The sequence below is a fragment of the Bombina bombina genome, chromosome 3, assembly GCF_027579735.1.
Source record: "Bombina bombina isolate aBomBom1 chromosome 3, aBomBom1.pri, whole genome shotgun sequence".
Taxonomy (NCBI): Eukaryota; Metazoa; Chordata; class Amphibia; order Anura; family Bombinatoridae; genus Bombina; species Bombina bombina.
The window spans coordinates 44,875,649-44,892,461 of NC_069501.1; the positions used below are offsets into that span (position 1 = coordinate 44,875,649).

The window sequence follows — 16,813 nt, forward strand, 5'->3', positions numbered from 1 at the left end:
GACCCCGCCGCAAGTCTTATAAATGTATTAACCCCTAAACCGCCGCTCCCGGACACCGCTGCCACCTACAGTATACCTAGTAACCCCTATCCTGCCCCCCACTACACCGCCGCCACTGTAATAAAATTATTAACCCCTAAACCTAAGTCTAACCCTAACCCTAACGCCCCCCTAACTTAAATATTAATTAAATAAATCTAAATAAATTAACTCTTATTAACTAAATGAATCCTATTTAAAACTAAATACTTACCTTTAAAATAAACCCTAATATAGCTACAATATAAATAATAATTATATTCTAGCTATCTTAGGATTTATTTTTATTTTACAGGTACCTTTCAATTTATTTTAACCAGGTACAATAGCTATTAAATAGTTATTAACTATTTAATGCTTACCTAGCTAAAATAAAGAGAAATGTACCTGTGAAATAAATCCTAACCTAAGTTACAATTACACCTAACACTACACTATACTTTAATAAATTATTCCTATTTAAAACTAAATACTTACCTGTAAAATAAACCCTAAGTTAGCTACAATATAATTAATAATTATATTATAGCTATCTTAGGATTTATATTTATTTTACAGGTATCTTTGTATTTCTTTTAGCTAGTTAGAATAGTTATTAAATAGTTAATAACTATTTAATAACTACCTAGCTAAAAGAAATACAAAATTACCTGTAAAATAAATCCTAACCTAAGTTACAATTAAACCTAATACTACACTATCATTAAATTAATTAAATAAACTACCTACAAATAACTACAATTAAATACAATTACATAAACTAACTAAAGTACAAAAAATAAAAAAGCTAAGTTACAAAAAATAAAAAAATAAGTTACAAACATGTTAAAAATATTACAACAATTTTAAGCTACTTACACCTAATCTAAGCCCCTTAATAAAATAACAAACCCCCCCAAAATAAAAAAATTCCCTACCCTATTCTAAATTAAATAAATTTCAAAGCTCTTTTACCTTACCAGCCCTTAAAAGGGCCATTTGTAGGGGCATGCCCCAAAGAAAACAGCTCTTTTGCCTGTAAAAGAAAAATACAACCCCCCCCCAACATTAAAACCCACCACCCACATACCCCTAATCTAACCCAAACCCCCCTTACAAAAACCTAACACTAATCCCCTGAAGATCATCCTACCTTGAGTCGTCTTCACTCAGCCGAGCCACCGATGGAACTGAAGAGGACATCCGGAGCGGAAGAAGTTAATCCTCCAAGCGGCGCTGAAGAAATCTTCCATCCGATGAAGTCATCATCCAGGCGGCGCTGAAGAAAAGTCTTCGATCCGGCCGATGTCATCTTCAAAGAGGCGCTGAAGAGGTCTTCTATCCGGGCGAAGTCATCTTCCAAGCCTGGTCTTGAATCTTCCTTCCGCCGACGCGGAACCACCTTCTTCACCGACGGACTACGACAAATGACGGCTCCTTTAAAAAAGAAAAATACAACCCCCCCCAACATTAAAACCCACCACCCACATACCCCTAATCTAACCCAAACCCCCCTTACAAAAACCTAACACTAATCCCCTGAAGATCATCCTACCTTGAGTCGTCTTCACTCAGCCGAGCCACTGATGGAACTGAAGAGGACATCCGGAGCGGAAGAAGTTAATCCTCCAAGCGGCGCTGAAGAAATCTTCCATCCGATGAAGTCATCATCCAGGCGGCGCTGAAGAAAAGTCTTCGATCCGGCCGATGTCATCTTCAAAGAGGCGCTGAAGAGGTCTTCTATCCGGGCGAAGTCATCTTCCAAGCCTGGTCTTGAATCTTCCTTCCGCCGACGCGGAACCACCTTCTTCACCGACGGACTACGACGAATGACGGCTCCTTTAAGGGACGTCATCCAAGATGGCGTCCCCTCAATTCCGATTGGCTGATAGGATTCTATCAGCCAATCGGAATTAAGGTAGGAAAATCTGATTGGCTGATGGAATCAGCCAATCAGATTCAAGTTCAATCCGATTGGCTGATCCAATCAGCCAATCAGATTGAGCTCGCATTCTATTGGCTGATCGGAACAGCCAATAGAATGCGAGCTCAATCTGATTGGCTGATTCCATCAGCCAATCAGATTTTTCCTACCTTAATTCCGATTGGCTGATAGAATCCTATCAGCCAATCGGAATTGAGGGGACGCCATCTTGGATGACGTCCCTTAAAGGAGCCGTCATTCGTCGTAGTCCGTCGGTGAAGAAGGTGGTTCCGTGTCGGCGGAAGGAAGATTCAAGACCCGGCTTGGAAGATGACTTCGCCCGGATAGAAGACCTCTTCAGCGCCTCTTTGAAGATGACATCGGCCGGATCGAAGACTTTTCTTCAGCGCCGCCTGGATGATGACTTCATCGGATGGAAGATTTCTTCAGCGCCGCTTGGAGGATTAACTTCTTCCGATACGGATGTCCTCTTCAGTTCCATCGGTGGCTCGGCTGAGTGAAGACGACTCAAGGTAGGATGATCTTCAGGGGATTAGTGTTAGGTTTTTGTAAGGGGGGTTTGGGTTAGATTAGGGGTATGTGGGTGGTGGGTTTTAATGTTGGGGGGGTTGTATTTTTCTTTTACAGGCAAAAGAGCTGTTTTCTTTGGGGCATGCCCCCACAAATGGCCCTTTTAAGGGCTGGTAAGGTAAAAGAGCTTTGAAATTTATTTAATTTAGAATAGGGTAGGGAATTTTTTTATTTTGGGGGGGTTTGTTATTTTATTAGGGGGCTTAGATTAGGTGTAAGTAGCTTAAAATTGTTGTAATATTTTTAACATGTTTGTAACTTATTTTTTTATTTTTTGTAACTTAGCTTTTTTTATTTTTTGTACTTTATTTAGTTTATGTAATTGTATTTAATTGTAGTTATTAGTAGGTAGTTTATTTAATTAATTTAATGATAGTGTAGTATTAGGTTTAATTGTAACTTAGGTTAGGATTTATTTTACAGGTAATTTTGTATTTCTTTTAGCTAGGTAGTTATTAAATAGTTATTAACTATTTAATAACTATTCTAACTAGCTAAAAGAAATACAAAGATACCTGTAAAATAAATATAAATCCTAAGATAGCTATAATATAATTATTAATTATATTGTAGCTATCTTAGGGTTTATTTTACAGGTAAGTATTTAGTTTTAAATAGGAATAATTTATTAAAGTATAGTGCAGTGTTAGGTGTAATTGTAACTTAGGTTAGGATTTATTTCACAGGTACATTTCTCTTTATTTTAGCTAGGTAAGCTATTAAATAGTTAATAACTATTTAATAGTTATTGTACATGGTTAAAATAAATTGAAAGTTACCTGTAAAATAAATATAAATCCTAAGATAGCTAGAATATAATTATTATTTATATTGTAGCTATATTAGGGTTTATTTTAAAGGTAAGTATTTAGTTTTAAATAGGATTCATTTAGTTAATAAGAGTTAATTTATTTAGATTTATTTAATTAATATTTAAGTTAGGGGGGCGTTAGGGTTAGGGTTAGACTTAGGTTTAGGGGTTAATAATTTTATTACAGTGGCGGCGGCGTAGTGGGGGGCAGGATAGGGGTTAATAAATTTATTATAGGTGGCGACGGTGTAGGGGGGGCAGATTAGGGGTTAATACATTTATTATAGGTGGCGACGGTGTAGGGGGGGCAGGATAGGGGTTAATACATTTAATATAGGTTGCGGCGGGTTCAGGGAGCGGCGGTTTAGGGGTTAATACATTTATTATAGTTGCGGTGGGCTCCGGGAGCGGCGGTTTAAGGGTTAATATGTATAGAGTAGCTTGCGGTGGGCTCCGGGAGCGGCGGTTTAGGGGTTAATATGTATAGAGTAGCTTGCGGTGGGCTCCGGGAGCGGCGGTTTAGGGGTTAATATGTATAGAGTAGCTTGCGGTGGGCTCCGGGAGCGGCGGTTTAGGGGGTAATAACTTTATCTAGTTGCGGCGGTGTAGGGGGGACAGATTAGTGGTGTTTAGACTCGGGGTACATGTTAGGGTGTTAGGTGTAGACAGCTCCCATAGAAATCAATGGGATGTCTGTCAGCAGCGAACTTGTACTTTCGCTATGGTCAGACTCCCATTGATTCCTATGGGATCCGCCGCCTCCAGGGGTGGCGGATTGAAAACCAGGTACGCTGGGCCGTAAAAGTGCCGAGCGTACCTGCTAGTTTTTTGATAACTAGCAAAAGTAGTGAGAATGTGCCGCACTTGTGTGCGGAACATCTGGAGTGACGTAAGAATCGATCTGTGTCGGACTGAGTCCGGCGGATCGATGCTTACGTCACAAAATTCTACTTTTGCCGGTCTCGAGCCTTTGATAACTAAGGCGAATCAGCCTCGCCACAAATACGCTGCGGAATTCCAGCGTATTTGAGGTTGACGGCTTGATAACTAGGCCCCTTAACCCCTTCACTGCTAGCCATAATACACGTGTGATGCGCAGCAGCATTTAGCGGCCTTCTAATTACCAGAAAGCAACGCCAAAGTCATATATGTCTGCTATTTCTGAACAAAGGGGATCCCAGAGAAGCATTTACAACCATTTGTGCCATAATTGCACAAGCTGTTTGTAAATAATTTCAGTGAGAATCCTAAAATTGCGAAAAAATTTAAGTTGTTTTTTAAATTTGATCGCATTTGGCGGTGAAATGGTGGCATGAAATATACCAAAATGGGCCTAGATCAATACTTTGGGTTGGCTACTACACTACACTTAAGCTAAAATTAACTCTACAAGCTGCCTACATGCTCCCTAATTAACCCCTTCACTGCTGGGCATAAAACACGTGTGGTGCGCAGTGGCATTTAGCAGCCTTCTAATTACCAAAAAGCAATGCCAAAGCCATATAAGTCTGCTATTTCTGAACAAAGGGGATTCCAGAGAAGCATTTACAACCATTTATGCCATAATTGCATACGTTGTTTGTAAATAATTTCTGTGAGAAACCTAAAGTTTGTGATCGCATTTGGCGGTGAAATGGTGGCATGAAATATACCAAAATGGGCCTAGATCAATACTTTGGGTTGTCTACTACACTACACTTAAGCTAAAATTAACTCTACAAGCTGCCTACATGCTCCCTAATTAACCCATTTAGCAGCCTTCTAATTACCAAAAAGCAACGCCAAAGCCATATAAGTCTGCTATAATGGCATGTCTGGCACACAGTGTTGGGGCAAGGGTCCATCTGACCACTGATACCTGGTCTGCAAAGCATGGTCAGGGCAGGTATATCACCTACACTGCGCACTGTGAAGCGGGCGTAACCCTTACACTACCTGATCGATACAACATCATACCTGATGTTTTAAAGAACGTTATTCCAAACAATTTAGGAATGTTAGGTGATTTATGCCCTTTATGGATTAAAACCAGACTCTTCATCAACTATGTAATTTTCCATGGGAGTTTTGCCATGGATCCCCCTCCGGCATGCCACAGTCCAGGTGTTAGTCCCCTTAAAACAACTTTTCCATCACTATTGTGGCCAGAAAGAGTCCCTGTGGTTTTTAAAATTCGCCTGCCTATTGAAGTCTATGGCGGTTCGCCCGGTTCGCTGGTTCGCAAACTTTTGCGGAAGTTCGAGTTAGACGTTCGCGAACCCAAATTTTTAGGTTCGCGACATCACTAATGGTGGGTTTTAATGTTGGGGGGGTTGTATTTTTTTTTACAGGCAAAAGAGCTGATTACTTTGGGGCATGCCCCGCAAAAAGCCCTTTTAAGGGCTGGAAAAAGAGCTGGTTACTTTGTAATGTAGTATAGGGTAGGGGCTATTATTTTTTATTTTATTTTATTTTATTAGGGGGCTTAGATTAGGTGTAATTAGTTTAAAATTCTTGTAATCTTTTTTTATTTTCTGTAATTTAGTGTTTGTTTTTTCTGTACTAGGCTAGGTGGTTATTAAATAGTTAATAACTATTTAATAACTATTGTACCTAGTTAAAATAAATACAAAGTTGCCTGTAAAATAAATATAAATCCTAAGATAGCTACAATGTAATTATTAATTACATTGTAGCTATCTTAGGGTTTATTTTACAGGTAAGTACTTAGTTTTAAATAGGAATAATTTATTTAATGATAGTGTAGTGTTAGGTGTAATTGTAACTTAGGTTAGTTTTTATTTTACAGGTAAATTTCTCTTTATTTTAGCTAGGTAGCTATTAAATAGTTAATAACTATTTAATAGCTATTGTACCTAGTTAAAATAAATTTAAATTTGCCTGTAAAATAAAAATAAATCCTAAAATAGCTACAATATAATTATTATTAATATTGTAGCTATATTAGGGTTTATTTTATAGGTAAGTATTTAGTTTTAAATAGGAATAATTATTTAATAAGAGTAATATTTATTTAGATTTATTTAATTAATATTTAAGTTAGGGGGGTGTTAGGGTTAGACTTAGGTTTAGGGGTTAATAACTTTATTATAGGTTGTGGCGGTATAGGGGGGCAGGATAGGGGTTAATTAGTTTAATATAGATTGCGGCAGTATAGGGGGGGCAGGATAGGGGTTAATAACTTTATTATAGGTGGCGACGGTGTAGGGGGGCAGATTAGGGGTTAATAAGTTTAATATAGGTGGCGGCGGGGTCTTGAAGCGGCGGTTTAGGGGTTAAACAATTTATTTAGTTGCGGCGGCGTCCGGGATCTGCAGGATAGGGGTTAATAACTTTATTATAGGTGGCGGCGGTATGGGGGGGGCAGGATAGGGGTTAATAGGTAATATGTAGGTGGCGGAGGGGTCCGGGAGCAGCGGTTTAGGGGTTAATACATTTATTATAGTTGCGGCGGGGTCTAGGAGCGGCGGTTTAGGGGTTAATAACTTTATTTAGTTGCGGGGGGCTCCGGGGGCGCCTGTATAGGGGGTAGAACAGTATAGTATAGTGTGAGTGCTTAGTGACAGCTTATCAATAAAGCTGTAAAAAAGCCGAAGAGCAGCGAGATCGGATGAGTGATAACTATCACAGTCCGTTGCTCATCGCCCCGTACTTGGTGCACGGCTTTTTGACAGCTTTTTTGATAACTTTTGCAAATGTATTCAGGTCCGCGGCGGCGATGTGAGGCGAACTTAGGCAAACGTATTGGGGCCGGCGAAGGCAGGTACGTACGGAGCTTCATAACTAGAGGCCAGAGAGTGAAATAGAGAATTATAGATCAAGAGAGAGAAAAGTAAAGAGAGAGATAGAAAGATAGAGTAATACAGATAGAGAGACAAATAGAGAGATCAAGAGAAAGAGATTGAAATATATATAGATAAAAAAGATAGATAGAAAGATAAATAGAAAGAAATAAAGATAATGAAATAGAGATAGAAAAAAAAAATAGTGATAGAGATAAAGAGATAGAGAAAAACAGAGACAGCAAGTGAAACATACAATTAGCAACGTATAAGCTGCGCTTCTTTGCACAGAGTGATAGATATAACAACGTTACTATATCTATTAAAATAGGCAGGAGGTGTGGTATTGTATAAAGCAATTTGCTCAGATGATAGTGTATTCAAACATAAAATATAAGTGTATGAGGGAAATGTAGAATCCCAAGTAAAAACTCAGTCAATATGAATGAACACTTTTAACATACAAACATAGGTGTTATAAACATCAAAAATTGCCAAAGATTATCAGAGGTACATTTAAGTATTGTACTTCCCAGGTATTGCAGGTAGACTGGTGGGTGCTGCTCTCAAAGAACGATCAGGGCTGTGCTCCTGATATTACGACACACTGCAAAGATATGAAAAGAAAGAGAGCGCAACCCACTCTAAGGGTAATAATGTTTTAATTTAACATTCAATTAAAAACCAGTGCTAGTAATGCACGTACAAGATATAAGTTAAAAACAGGCACAATCATATCACCACAGTCCGATTCGCCAGCATCAGTGTATGTCTCCGGTGTTAAAGCAGTCTGTGATTTCCTTCCTACACTCTCCGGAAAGTTTCAGGATCTCACGACAGGTGCAAGGGAGTTTCCCGTAGCTGAGCCAGTATCTTCTAACTGAGGCGGGTGAAGGTGACCAAGGACCTCTATGCGTTTCGTCAAGCTCCGGCTTGACTTTCTAAAGAGGATGTGTTTGTTCCGATGGTTGGTAGTTTAAAAGTTCTAGCAAAAGCGCGCCCTTAGCTTCTCAGATTCTCATTGGACTGACGCTTGCCTTTGGTGTTCCGTTGTGATTGGCTGATTGTCCAGACAGCTCCCATATAATATGGGCCAATAGTTAAAGTTCATTAACGCTATTAGAAATATAGGAAAAAATTATATAATAAATAACAGATTATATAGTTACATAGTTACATATCATCACATCAGAGAGAAAACAATTATTTGGACGATTACTATCAAAACAGCTAATTATTCGTATTCGGGTATACGTAATATAAAGTATATTTATAACGAAGTTTAAAACCTTTATTCTAAAAATCTCAATATTGATAATAAGATATATAGGAATGGAGCATGGAGAATTAACAAACTCAAACAAAAGGATACATATATTTATATTTCTTTCATGTAATTAACAAGAGTCCATGAGCTAGTGACGTATGGGATATACATTCCTACCAGGAGGGGCAAAGTTTCCCAAACCTTAAAATGCCTATAAATACACCCCTCACCACACCCACAAATCAGTTTTACAAACTTTGCCTCCAAGGGAGGTGGTGAAGTAAGTTTGTGCTAGATTCTACGTTGATATGCGCTCCGCAGCAAGTTGGAGCCCGGTTTTCCTCTCAGCGTGCAGTGAATGTCAGAGGGATGTGAAGAGAGTATTGCCTATTGAATGCAGTGATCTCCTTCTACGGGATCTATTTCATAAGGTTCTCTGTTATCGGTCGTAGAGATTCATCTCTTACCTCCCTTTTCAGATCGACGATATACTCTTATATTTACCATTTCCTCTACTGATTCTCGTTTCAGTACTGGTTTGGCTTTCTACAAACATGTAGATGAGTGTCCTGGGGTAAGTAAGTCTTATTTTCTGTGACACTCTAAGCTATGGTTGGGCACTTTATTTATAAAGTTCTAAATATATGTATTCAAACATTTATTTGCCTTGACTCAGAATGTTCAACTTTCCTTATTTCCAGACAGTCAGTTTCATATTTGGGATTATGCTTTAAATTATCATATTTTTTCTTACCTTCAATCAACAACATTAGTAGAGAAATTGTGGTTCCTTCATTATGTCCTAATCCTAAGAATTCTAAGGAGAAATCATTGCATTCTTTGGATGTTGTTAGAGCTTTGAAATATTATGTTGAAGCTACGAAATCTTTCCGTAAGACTTCTAGTCTATTTGTTATCTTTTCCGGTTCTAGGAAAGGCCAGAAAGCTTCTGCCATTTCTTTGGCATCTTGGTTGAAATCTTTAATTCATCTTGCCTATGTTGAGTCGGGTAAAATTCCGCCTCAGAGAATTACAGCTCATTCTACTAGGTCAGTATCTACTTCCTGGGTGTTCAGGAATGAAGCTTCGGTTGACCAGATCTGCAAAGCAGCAACTTGGTCCTCTTTGCATACTTTTACTAAATTCTACCATTTTGATGTGTTTTCTTCTTCTGAAGCAGTTTTTGGTAGAAAAGTTCTTCAGGCAGCGGTTTCAGTTTGAATCTTCTGCTTATGTTTTTTGTTAAACTTTATTTTGGGTGTGGATTATTTTCAGCAGGAATTGGCTGTCTTTATTTTATCCCTCCCTCTCTAGTGACTCTTGTGTGGAAAGATCCACATCTTGGGTAGTCATTATCCCATACGTCACTAGCTCATGGACTCTTGTTAATTACATGAAAGAAAACATAATTTATGTAAGAACTTACCTGATAAATTCATTTCTTTCATATTAACAAGAGTCCATGAGGCCCACCCTTTTTTGTGGTGGTTATGATTTTTTTGTATAAAGCACAATTATTCCAATTCCTTATTTTATATGGTTCGCACTTTTTTTCTTATCACCCCACTTCTTGGCTATTCGTTAAACTGATTTGTGGGTGTGGTGAGGGGTGTATTTATAGGCATTTTAAGGTTTGGGAAACTTTGCCCCTCCTGGTAGGAATGTATATCCCATACGTCACTAGCTCATGGACTCTTGTTAATATGAAAGAAATGAATTTATCAGGTAAGTTCTTACATAAATTATGTTTTATATATTATGAGAAACAAGAAATTTGATATTCATTTTAAAAATTTTAAAAGCTGTTTATAAATATGATTTTAGCTGGCTAATTAAAAGCAATTGATAAAAAAATACTAGTTGAAAAATTTATGTATGAATTAATATAGCTATATTAAAAATATATATATTTTCACAATATTAAAAATTAAAAATATATAATAATATCACATGAATGCTTGTAGATCCAGGTCTATATTCAGACCTTTATCATTAATGTTATTTAGGGTCTGTAATTCGTGAATCCAGAACGTTTCACGTTGTCTAAGACTTCTAAGCCTGTTCTTAGAACTATTGGGAGGTATCCAATCAAGTATCATAATTTTTAATCCCAGTGGATCTGCTCCATGATGATTTAAAAAATGAAGGGGGACGCTATGATTTTCTACTTTATTTTTTATATTGTTAAAATGTTCATTGAACCTATTTCTAATAAGTCTTTTGGTACGCCCTATATAATAATATTGGCAATTGCATATTAGTAGATATACCACAAAAGTGGATTTACAAGTGAATTGGTATTTAACTTTAAAGGTCTTTGAATTATTGAGATCATTAAAAGAATCCCCTCTAATAATCTTATTACACATACAGGGAGTGCAGAATTATTAGGCAAATTAGTATTTTGACCACATCATCCTCTTTATGCATGTTGTCTTACTCCAAGCTGTATAGGCTCGAAAGCCTACTACCAATTAAGCATATTAGGTGATGTGCATCTCTGTAATGAGAAGGGGTGTGGTCTAATGACATCAACACCCTATATCAGGTGTGCATAATTATTAGGCAACTTCCTTTCCTTTGGCAAAATGGGTCAAAAGAAGGACTTGACAGGCTCAGAAAAGTCAAAAATAGTGAGATATCTTGCAGAGGGATGCAGCACTCTTAAAATTGCAAAGCTTCTGAAGCGTGATCATCGAACAATCAAGCGTTTCATTCAAAATAGTCAACAGGGTCGCAAGAAGCGTGTGGAAAAACCAAGGCGCAAAATAACTGCCCATGAACTGAGAAAAGTCAAGCGTGCAGCTGCCAAGATGCCACTTGCCACCAGTTTGGCCATATTTCAGAGCTGCAACATCACTGGAGTGCCCAAAAGCACAAGGTGTGCAATACTCAGAGACATGGCCATGGTAAGAAAGGCTGAAAGACGACCACCACTGAACAAGACACACAAGCTGAAACGTCAAGACTGGGCCAAGAAATATCTCAAGACTGATTTTTCTAAGGATTTATGGACTGATGAAATGAGAGTGAGTCTTGATGGGCCAGATGGATGGGCCCGTGGCTGGATTGGTAAAGGGCAGAGAGCTCCAGTCCGACTCAGACGCCAGCAAGGTGGAGGTGGAGTACTGGTTTGGGCTGGTATCATCAAATATGAGCTTGTGGGGCCTTTTCGGGTTGAGGATGGAGTCAAGCTCAACTCCCAGTCCTACTGCCAGTTTCTGGAAGACACCTTCTTCAAGCAGTGGTACAGGAAGAAGTCTGCATCCTTCAAGAAAAAAATGATTTTCATGCAGGACAATGCTCCATCACATGCGTCCAAGTACTCCACAGCGTGGCTGGCAAGAAAGGGTATAAAAGAAGAAAATCTAATGACATGGCCTCCTTGTTCACCTGATCTGAACCCCATTGAGAACCTGTGGTCCATCATCAAATGTGAGATTTACAAGGAGGGAAAACAGTACACCTCTCTGAACAGTGTCTGGGAGGCTGTGGTTGCTGCTGCACGCAATGTTGATGGTGAACAGATCAAAACACTGACAGAATCCATGGATGGCAGGCTTTTGAGTGTCCTTGCAAAGAAAGGTGGCTATATTGGTCACTGATTTGTTTTTGTTTTGTTTTTGAATGTCAGAAATGTATATTTGTGAATGTTGAGATGTTATATTGGTTTCACTGGTAAAAATAAATAATTGAAATGGGTATATATTTGTTTTTTGTTAAGTTGCCTAATAATTATGCACAGTAATAGTCACCTGAACACACAGATATCCCCCTAAAATAGCTATAACTAAAAAGAAACTAAAAACTACTTCCAAAACTATTCAGCTTTGTTATTAACCCCTTAACGACCGACGACGTATGCCATACGTCCTCAAAAAAAAAGCACTTAACGACCGAGGACGTATGGCATACGTCGTCGGTTTAACAGAGCACTGGAAGCGATCGAAATCGCTTCCAGCTGCTCTAACAGTATTGCAGGCTTGCCTTGATGTCTAGGCATCCTGCAATACTGTTCCCGAGTGCCGGGACCGGATTGATCACTCCCCCACGAGTGATCACTTCCGGTTTCGCTCCACGTGGAGCCCGGCAGTGTTTCAGAGCATCGGAAGCGATCGGACACGCTTCCGATGCTCTGCTTGTGTGCTAAGTGCCTCGGTGGGTCAAGGCACTTAGTTAGTTGTAAAATAAAAGTAAAAAAATAAAAAAAAAAAAAACGATTAAAATAAAAAAAAGCCCTAAATAGCCCCCCCCCCTCCCCCTTCACTAGGCATCCAAGATGGCGATGCCCAGTGCATCATGGGGCCTCTGGGGGTGTCCCTAGCCTGCATCATCATAGGGGCAAGCTAGGGTCACCCAATCTGAGCCTCCCACCCTAAAAAAAAATAATAATAAAATACCCCATTTGTCTGATCATGTCAATATTTGTAAATATTGACTATGATCAGTGTGGATCTCCCTCCCTCTCCTCACTTGCCATTTTGTTGGAGAGAGAGAGAGACCTGTATTTAGCAGAGAGAGAGATTTATTTCTTTTATTTGTTAAAAAATATAGAACCAAAGGCTCTTTTCAGAGCCATTAACCCCTAGCTTGCCAGTGATCACTATATATCACTGGCAGTAACATAGGTGCACTTTTTTTTTGCTGCATTTTGCTGTCTGTGCATTTTTTTAGGGGTTAATTTTGTTGTTGTAATTTTTTAAAAACCCAAAGGCTCTTTTCAGAAACATTTAGTTAATTTAATTTAATTTTCAGAGCCATTAACCCCTAGCTTGCCAGTGATCACTATATATCACTGGCAGTAGCATAGGTGCACTTTTTTTTTGCTGCATTTTGCTGTCTGTGCATTTTTTTAGGGGTTAATTTTGTTGTTGTAATTTTTTAAAAACCCAAAGGCTCTTTTCAGAAACATTTAGTTAATTTAATTTAATTTTCAGAGCCATTAACCCCTAGCTTGCCAGTGATCGCTATAAATCACTGGCAGTTGCATAGCTGTACTTTTTTGCTGTCTGTGCATTTTTTTAGGGGTTAATTTTGTTGTTGTAATTTTTTAAAAACCCAAAGGCTCTTTTCAGAAACATTTAGTTAATTTAATTTAATTTTCAGAGCCATTAACCCCTAGCTTGCCAGTGATCGCTATAAATCACTGGCAGTAGCATAGCTGTACTTTTTTGCTAGTTAATTTAGTTAATTAATTTAGTTAATTTAATTTAATTTTCAGAGCCATTAACCCCTAGCTTGCCAGTGATCGCTATAAATCACTGGCAGTTGCATAGCTGTACTTTTTTGCTGTCTGTGCATTTTTTTTAGGGGTTAATTTTGTTGTTGTAATTTTTTAAAAACCCAAAGGCTCTTTTCAGAAACATTTAGTTAATTTAATTTAATTTTCAGAGCCATTAACCCCTAGCTTGCCAGTGATCGCTATAAATCACTGGCAGTAGCATAGCTGTACTTTTTTGCTAGTTAATTTAGTTAATTAATTTAGTTAATTTAATTTTTTTTAGTAATTGTTTTCTGTGACAGATACAAAAATGTCACAGAAAAGATATAGTGCTGAGGAGGCGTATGCCATCCTTGCGTCAGAGTCAGATGCCTCTATTTCTGACTCAGACCCCAATTTTGACCCTGCCATGTGCTCAGATACATCACTAGATGCAGTCTCAACTGATAGTGATGTATCTGTGGCTGCTAGCCCCCCTGCCAGAAGGAGGCGTGTTGCTGCCATTGCTGCTGAAGAGTGGGTAACGCCTCATCTCCAGAGGCCAGATATCCCACCCTTCACAGCAAATGCTGGCATAAATATAGATGTGGCAGGTTTTAGCCCCCAGCAGTTTCTGGAAGTGTTTCTGGGCGATGATATATTGGGGAACATTGTCGCCCAAACTAATTTATATGCCCATCAGTTCCGTGCTGCAAAGCCTGGAACATATTTGGCAAAGCAGCAATGGGCCCCCATCAATGTGCCAGAATTCAAAAAATTCTGGGCATTGACTATGCTGATGGGCATCATAAAGAAACCCTCCATTCGCTCCTACTGGAGTACTAGCCCCATCTGCTCTACCCCCATTTTCTCCCAGACTATGTCGAGAAAGAGGTATGAAATGATTCTGCATTTCATGCACTTCAGCGACAACAGCCTGTGCCCCCCTAGGGAGCATCCCCAATTTGACAGGCTGTATAAAATCCGCCCCCTGATAACCCACTTTTCTGCCAGGTTTGCAGAGGCTTATACACCTGGAAGGAATATATGCGTTGATGAATCCCTAATGAAGTATAAGGGAAGGCTGGGATTCAAGCAGTATATTCCTTCCAAACGCTCCAGATATGGGGTAAAGGTGTATAAGCTCTGTGACAGCGAGACTGGGTATACTCAGGCCCAGGGCCGCCACTAGAAATTTTGGGGCCCCTGACTTAACCATTGATCAGGGCCCCCCCCCTCCTTTGACGTGCAATTTTTGACCAAGTGACTAAAACGTATATGCACTTTATTCTTAAGTGTCTATTTAAATTGGAATTGTTGTAAAGGTAGTAACATACACACACACAAACACACTCATACACTGAAACACACACACACACTCACACATAAGGATTCACATATAGACATTCTAGCAGACATGCAAAGAAACGCACTCAGACACAGACACTCAGCACTTGTTTACGTTGACCTGACAAGTAATGAGGTAAACTACAGTTTTGTGAAACAAAATATGGAGTTCTGATTATATTTTTTGCAAAGGAAGATGCCAACTAAATGATGACAACAGCATGCAGTGGCTGAAAGGAAGGGCCCTGAACAGCCTAAACAATAATTTAAAGGTTAAATGGTGGATTGGTGACTTCCGGAAAGGTCTTGTTAGTCTCAAAGTTTGTAGAAAGATGTGAATAATTAGTAGTAAGGTCACAATGTCCTAAAAAAGAACAGACAATGTTTATGTGCATAGTGGTTTAGTGCACACTCAGAAATCCTCTCAAATGCTAATACTTTACTCCTTGTAATAACAATTCCCATGCTCAATTAGCACTCTGCTGTAGTACCCACTGGTGGCTGCCAAAATGTAAAAAAAAAAAAAAAAAAAAAAAAAATTTTTTTTTTTTAGTTCTTGCCTCATGGGGCCCCCCTGGCCCATTGGGCCCCTGACAGGAGTCACCCCTGTCACCCCCTGATGGCGGCCCTGCTCAGGCCTTCCGGGTGTATGAGGGAAAGGATAGCCACCTTGACCCTCCAGGTTGCCCAGAACATATGGGAACCACTGGCAAGATTGTCTGGGACCTGATATTACCCCTAATGAACAAAGGGTATCACTTGTACTTAGACAATTTTTATACAAGTGTCCTTTTGTTCAAGCTACTGTATTGCTTTGATACAGTAGCTTGCGGTACAATTAAAAAGAACCGCGCAGGTTTCCCAGGACAGCTTGTACGCACCCGGCTACGAAGGGGGGGAGACCTCAGCTCTGCGCCAAGAGGAGCTGTTGGCACTGAAGTACAGAGACAAGAAGGATGTATACCTTCTTACCACCATCCACACAGAGAGGACGGTGGCGGTTTCTGTACGTGGCAGAGCTGAGATCATAAGGAAGCCAGTGTGCATCTTATAACCGGCATATGGGTGGGGTTGATCTGGCTGATCAGCTGCTGCAGCCCTACCTAATTATGCGGAAGACAAGGGCCTGGTACAAAAAGGTTGCAATTTACCTAATGCAGATTGCAACCCACAACGCTTTTTTGTTGTTCAAAAAAGCAAACCCCAGAGTTAAAAAGACTTTTTTACAGTTTCAGCTCCAGATTATTACGGGGATTTTGTACCATGATGCACCTGCTCCCCGGGCGGTGATGGGAGAGAGCAGAATTGGGGCTACCCATTTTATTTTTAAAATCCCCCTTACTGCCACAAAGCAGAAACCACAAAAAAAATGCAGAGTCTGTACCAAGAGGGGGAAGAGAAGGGACACCATATATTACTGTCCTGATTGCCCTGGACAGCCTGCACTCTGCATTGGGGACTGCTTCAAGCGGTACCATACAATGGTCAATTTTTAAAAAAATAAATACATTTGCTGTTACATATATATATATATATTTTTTTTTGGTTATGTTTACAGTTAGATTTTTTTTTGTTTTTTTTACTTTTACTGTGCTAGATTTTTACATTTCACTACTCTATTTTTTTCTAAAATTGGGCCTGTTTTCTTTAAACCAAAACCCCTGTCAAACCTATGCATGGGGGACATAGGTGTTCTCAGGGTGCCTTGCAGAAAACAACCTGAAGTATGTTTTTGTAATAACTTACAACAGTCTCTCCTAAATTATAGTCAAAAAGCAATGTGTCTGTAAAAATGAAAATTGAAAAATTACCACCATACACTTTCTCCAATTTTTTGGGCTAAAACGGTTGCTTCAAAGGCATCAAAGCACAC

At 39.2% G+C, this 16,813-nt stretch overlaps 1 long non-coding RNA gene across 1 annotated transcript in view; it reads right to left on the reverse strand.

The window, feature by feature from the left end:
* Positions 1-7,771: 7,771 nt before the first annotated feature.
* LOC128652849 (uncharacterized) overlaps positions 7,772-16,813 on the reverse strand; it is a 31,110-nt gene continuing 22,068 nt past the window's right edge. The window contains exon 2 of the long non-coding RNA XR_008401308.1: positions 7,772-8,242. This is a non-coding gene — a long non-coding RNA (uncharacterized LOC128652849). The remainder of the gene's footprint in view (positions 8,243-16,813) is intronic.